This window comes from Myxine glutinosa, unplaced genomic scaffold (assembly GCF_964187855.1).
Source record: "Myxine glutinosa unplaced genomic scaffold, kmMyxGlut1.1 SCAFFOLD_636, whole genome shotgun sequence".
Taxonomy (NCBI): domain Eukaryota; kingdom Metazoa; phylum Chordata; class Myxini; order Myxiniformes; family Myxinidae; genus Myxine; species Myxine glutinosa.
Genome location: NW_027616731.1, coordinates 155,370 through 162,201, shown reverse-complemented (window position 1 = coordinate 162,201; position 6,832 = coordinate 155,370).

Below are 6,832 nucleotides of genomic sequence, written 5' to 3'. Positions count from 1 at the left end.
CTTATGTTGGTGCAGGAAACCACTTTTGCACTTGTATTAGTGTGGAAAAAACACTTTCCGCACTTGTGTTAGTGTTGAAAACCACTTTTCACACTTGTGTTAGTGTTGAAAAACCACTTTTCACACTTGTGTTGGTGCAGGAAACCACTTTTGCACTTGTATGAGTGTGGAAAAAACACTTTTTGCACTTGTGATAGTGTTAAAAAACCACTTTTCGCACTTATGTTGGTGCAGGAAACCACTTTTGCACTTGTATTACTGTGGAAAAACACTTTTCGCACATGTGTTAGTGTTGAAAAACCACTTTTCGCACTTGTGTTAGTGTTGAAAAACCAATTTTCGCACTTGTGTTGGTGCAGGAAACCACTTTTGCACTTGTATTAGTGTGGAAAAAACACTTTTTGCACTTGTGATAGTGTTGAAAAACCACTTTTCGCACTTGTGTTAGTGTTGAAAAACCACTTTTTGCACTTGTGTTGGTGCAGGAAACCACTTTTGCACTTGTATTAGTGTGGAAAAACCACTTTTCGCACTTGTGTTAGTGTTGAAAAACCACTTTTCGCACTTGTGTTTGTGCAGGAAACCACTTTTGCACTTGTATTAGTGTGGAAAAAACACTTTTCGCACTTGTGTTAGTGTTGAAAAACCACTTTTCGCACTTGTGTTAGTGTTGAAAAACCACTTTTCGCACTTGTGTTGGTGCAGGAAACCACTTTTGCACTTGTATTAGTGTGGAAAAAACACTTTTCGTACTTGTGATAGTGTTGAAAAACCACTTTGCGCACTTGTGTTAGTGTTGAAAAACCACTTTTCGCACTTGTGTTGGTGCAGGAAACCACTTTTGCACTTGTATTAATGTGGAAAAAACACTTTTTGCACTTGTGATAGTGTTGAAAAACCACTTTTCGCACTTGTGTTAGTGTTGAAAAACCACTTTTCGCACTTGTGTTGGTGCAGGAAACCACTTTTGCACTTGTATTAGTGTGGAAAAAACACTTTTCGCACTCGTGTTAGTGTTGAAAAACCACTTTTCGCACTTGTGTTGGTGCAGGAAACCACTTTTGCACTTGTATTAGTGTGGAAAAACCACTTTTCGCACTTGTGTTAGTGTTGAAAAACCACTTTTCGCATTTGTGTTAGTGTTGAAAAACCACTTTTTGCACTTGTGATAGTGTTGAAAAACCACTTTTCGCACTTGTGTTGGTGCAGGAAACCACTTTTGCACTTGTATTAGTGTGGAAAAACCACTTTTCGCACTTGTATTAGTGTGGAAAATACACTTTTTGCACTTGTGATAGTGTTGAAAAACCACTTTTCGCACTTGTGTTGGTGCAGGAAACCACTTTTGCACTTGTATTAGTGTGGAAAAACCACTTTTCGCACTTGTGTTAGTGTTGAAAAACCACTTTTCGCACTTGTGTTAGTGTTGAAAACCACTTTTCGCACTTGTGTTAGTGTTGAAAAACCACTTTTCGCACTTGTGTTGGTGCAGGAAACCACTTTTGCACTTGTATTAGTGTGGATAAAACACTTTTCGCACTTGTGTTAGTGTTGAAAAACCACTTTTCGCACTTGTGTTAGTGTTGAAAAACCACTTTTTGCACTTGTGTTAGTGTTGAAAAACCACTTTTCGCACTTGTGTTAGTGTTGAAAAACCACTTTTTGCACTTGTGTTGGTGCAGGAAACCACTTTTGCACTTGTATTAGTGTGGAAAAAACACTTTCCGCACTTGTGTTAGTGTTGAAAAACCACTTTTAGCACTTGTGTTAGTGTTGAAAAACCACTTTTCACACTTGTGTTGGTGCAGGAAACCACTTTTGCACTTGTATTAGTGTGGAAAAAAACACTTTCCGCACTTGTGTTAGTGTTGAAAAACCACTTTTAGCACTTGTGTTAGTGTTGAAAAACCACTTTTCACACTTGTGTTGGTGCAGGAAACCACTTTTGCACTTGTATTAGTGTGGAAAAAACACTTTTTGCACTTGTGATAGTGTTGAAAAATCACTTTTCCGCACTTGTGTTGGTGCAGGAAACCACTTTTGCACTTGTATTAGTGTGGAAAAAACACTTTTCGCACATGTGTTAGTGTTGAAAAACCACTTTTCGCACTTGTGTTAGTGTTGAAAACCCACTTTTCGCACTTGTGTTAGTGTTGAAAAACCACTTTTCGCACTTGTGTTAGTGTTGAAAAAACACTTTTTGCACTTATGTTGGTGCAGGAAACCACTTTTGCACTTGTATTAGTGTGGAAAAAACACTTTCCGCACTTGTGTTAGTGTTGAAAACCACTTTTCACACGTGTTAGTGTTGAAAAACCACTTTTCACACTTGTGTTGGTGCAGGAAACCACTTTTGCACTTGTATGAGTGTGGAAAAAACACTTTTTGCACTTGTGATAGTGTTAAAAAACCACTTTTCGCACTTATGTTGGTGCAGGAAACCACTTTTGCACTTGTATTACTGTGGAAAAACACTTTTCGCACATGTGTTAGTGTTGAAAAACCACTTTTCGCACTTGTGTTAGTGTTGAAAAACCAATTTTCGCACTTGTGTTGGTGCAGGAAACCACTTTTGCACTTGTATTAGTGTGGAAAAAACACTTTTTGCACTTGTGATAGTGTTGAAAAACCACTTTTCGCACTTGTGTTAGTGTTGAAAAACCACTTTTTGCACTTGTGTTGGTGCAGGAAACCACTTTTGCACTTGTATTAGTGTGGAAAAACCACTTTTCGCACTTGTGTTAGTGTTGAAAAACCACTTTTCGCACTTGTGTTTGTGCAGGAAACCACTTTTGCACTTGTATTAGTGTGGAAAAAACACTTTTCGCACTTGTGTTAGTGTTGAAAAACCACTTTTCGCACTTGTGTTAGTGTTGAAAAACCACTTTTCGCACTTGTGTTGGTGCAGGAAACCACTTTTGCACTTGTATTAGTGTGGAAAAAACACTTTTCGTACTTGTGATAGTGTTGAAAAACCACTTTTCGCACTTGTGTTAGTGTTGAAAAACCACTTTTCGCACTTGTGTTGGTGCAGGAAACCACTTTTGCACTTGTATTAATGTGGAAAAAACACTTTTTGCACTTGTGATAGTGTTGAAAAACCACTTTTCGCACTTGTGTTAGTGTTGAAAAACCACTTTTCGCACTTGTGTTGGTGCAGGAAACCACTTTTGCACTTGTATTAGTGTGGAAAAAACACTTCTTCGCACTCGTGTTAGTGTTGAAAAACCACTTTTCGCACTTGTGTTGGTGCAGGAAACCACTTTTGCACTTGTATTAGTGTGGAAAAACCACTTTTCGCACTTGTGTTAGTGTTGAAAAACCACTTTTCGCATTTGTGTTAGTGTTGAAAAACCACTTTTCGCACTTGTGTTCGTGTTGAAAAACCACTTTTCGCACTTGTGTTGGTGCAGGAAACCACTTTTGCACTTGTATTAGTGTGGAAAAAACACTTTTCGCACTTGTGTTAGTGTTGAAAAACCACTTTTCCGGTGCACCTTGGCGTGCTGGCATGCGAGGCACGTCCTGGCCCAGCCGCGGACGGCCTTCCGGAGTCCATGCTAGACGAATTTGTCGGCGATCAACCTCTGGGAGGCCCTCGTGCCCGGGTGGGACAGGCCGTGGATGGCGTCAAACACCTGGCGCTGCCAACCCGCGGGCACGATGGGGCGAGGCCGCCCGAGGGAGACGTCACACAAGAGGGCCGCGCCCGCACCGTCGAATGGCACCTCGGTGACGCGGAGGCCCTTGACGGCGGTCCGCAAGGCCTGGACGTCGGGGGTCAGCGGCCTGGTCCGCTGCCATCCGGGCATAGTCAATGCCGAGGTGGACTGCGTGGGCGACGGCCCGGGAAAGGCAATCCGCCACCGGGGTTGTCCTTCCCCGCGACGTGCCGGATGTCCGTCGTGTACTCGGACACAGCCGAGAGGTGACGCTGCTGCCGGGGCCGACCACGGCTCAGTGACCTTGCCCATCGCGAAGACCAGCGGCTTGTGGTCGACGAAGGCCGTGAACACACGGCCCTCGAGCAGATGGCGGAAGTGCCTGACCGCCAAGTGAAGCCCGAGCAACTCGCGGTCGAAGGTCACCAGATGTAGCGCGATGCTGCGCGCGCTAATGCTTACGCAAGGAGCAAGCGGACAACGCCGTTCATACAAGAGTCTTTATTCAAAGTACTCAAACTGCAGCACTCCGCTGCTCAAGGCTGCACGCCCCGTCTATATCCAGAGGCCACGCCTCTCTCCCCGGCGTGGCCCACCCCCACTTGGTGTGCGGGGTGATGTCACCACGTCAGTGCTTTCGTGTCCGCCACAATGCGTTCATTCACAACACCGGCTACGCCGGCTATCATTACATCATTGAAGCATATCATCAAAATCTGGATTTGGATATGAGGATTGAATCCTGTCGACTAAATAAATGTCCAAATTTGGAGTGAAATCTGACAAAATTTACCATATCGAGCGATTCTCATATCTAAGTGCATATATTCATTTATTTTAGCGAGGCTGTCATTCTCCTTCTGGTGTTAGCTTTTTTTAATTTTACTTAATAAATTTAACTTAATTCATACTTAAATTGGATGGGGTGTCACTCCACTGTACTTGCGACCTGTTTTTAAAATTCCCTCTCGATGATGGACCCAGATTGCACATATTTGAAAGTATTAAAGAGGTGCTGTCCCAAACATTTTCAGCCATTTCAACCATAAGCAATCAGCTTGCTATCGCTTGCCAAGCCAGTCGTTCCTTATCACACATTTTGTTGGAGTGCTTGCTTGAGTGCTTAAGCCACTTGGCGAGGGCTCTACAAATGAAGTGAGAAATGCCTGTGTGCTTAATTAATTAGTCACAAGGCTCGGGAAGTTTGAGTGTGTTATAACACCCTTTTTGAATATGATTAACGAGGTGAATTTTGCAAGCCATGGCGTTATAGTAGACAGAGCTCCCTCTTTGTTTTTACATACCCATTATGTTATTGAATAACATTTTTTTGTGAAATACTTTCATTGCATTAATAAATAGTTATATTAATATTCCTATAAAATATCCTGTAGTGGGGCGGCTTAGCCCAAATATTCAAAAGAATTGTGCATTTTGTGATAGAAGCACCAAATTTGGCACAAATGTACATTAATATGTTGCGAACATTTTCAGATATTGGGCCACTTGAAATTCCGTAATTTTTTTTTTCAAATTTTTTCAAATTTCGTAATTTCAAATTTTTCGGGTGACATCGTCACAATTTCGGTCTTCGAGGCCGGCCGATAGGCAAAGTGTGACCGGAAGGGACGAGGTTCTCCTGACCACGTGGCCCTCGATCTGGGAAGCGAGAGGCGTTCCATTAGTGGACGCGCCCCTCACGCCCGACTTTTGGGCGGCCCCGGCAGGCCGTTTGTTTTGACGTTCCGTGACAGGCCCCGCACCCCCACCTCCGGGCCGACCGGAAGCTTGTGCTGAGTACATCATACCTGAACAACTCAGTGAGGCAGAACACAGCAGTGCACACCAGGGTGACCCCTTCAGTGCATAAACCAATTAACCTGTCCACTGCAGGGCATATAGAAATGAAGTTATTTTCTGCATATAATAATAATATAAGTTCAGTTCTATATAACAATTTCTGTTATCACCACTACCACTACAACTACCACTACTACAAGCTTTGTCTGGAATTTTGTGGACTAACAGACAAACAGACATACAGACAAGCTGGGATCAAAACATTACCTCCTTCCACCATTGAGTGTAGAGGTAAACATCATGGAAATTATATCATGCCCTAGATTTAATTCATGCTTACCCATGTATTTGCTTCACTGGTTCACAAGGTCTTTTGCATACATGTAATTCAGACTCTCGTCTTCATTGCTGACCACACAATGTTCGCAACATATTAATGTACATTTGTGCCAAATTTGGTGCTTGTATCACAAAATGCACAATTCTTTTGAATATTTGGGCTAAGCCGCCCCACTATATCGGCCGGCCTCGAAGACCGAAATTGTGACGGTGTCACCCGAAAAATTTGAAATTACGAAATTTGAAAAAATTTGAAAAAAAAAATTACGGAATTTCAAGTGGCCCAATATCTGAAAATGTTCGCAACATATTAATGTACATTTGTGCCAAATTTGGTGCTTGTATCACAAAATGCACAACAGGTTTGCTATGCTGCTACACTACTGATTAAAAAACAACAATCAAATGGTCGCAATCTCGAACTGTATCTTTGCAAGTGTAAAGTCGACGTTTTGTGTATTCTCAGTGGTTTCCACATTTTCGCTGATTTGCTGCTTGATTTTCACATTTATAGAAGACTATTTAAAGGTAAATCTTTGTTGTTGCCGTTTTTGTGTTTGGTGTACTTCATCTGTGCTGTTCAAACTGTAAGTGCCTTGTACAAACTTTAAGTGCCTTGTACAAAGTGTTTTTGGAAAACTGGTATTGGAAGAGAGAACAAATTAATGCTTTTTATCAGTCAGAACTGCTGGTGAGCTCAATTCCACAGCCTAATTTTTAAAATCTATCTCAGGTTAAGAATCTCCAGTCATCATGACCTATCAGTATCATTCATTGCATTTCATTATCTTTGTTAATTTCCCCCCTCTCCCGCTTCCTCACTCCACCTTCCTTCCCTTCTCGCTCTCCTCCCTGCTCCTCCCCTCCTTGCTCTCCCAACATTCCTCGCCCTCCTCTCTCCTCTCTTCCCCATTCCCCCTCCACCCTCCCTTCTGCTCTCCTCCCTCCTTTCTCCCTTCTTAAAGGGTAGTTATTTAAAGAATACACCTCAGGTGCAGTGACTCAAATATATGCCTGAAGGCTTTGGAATC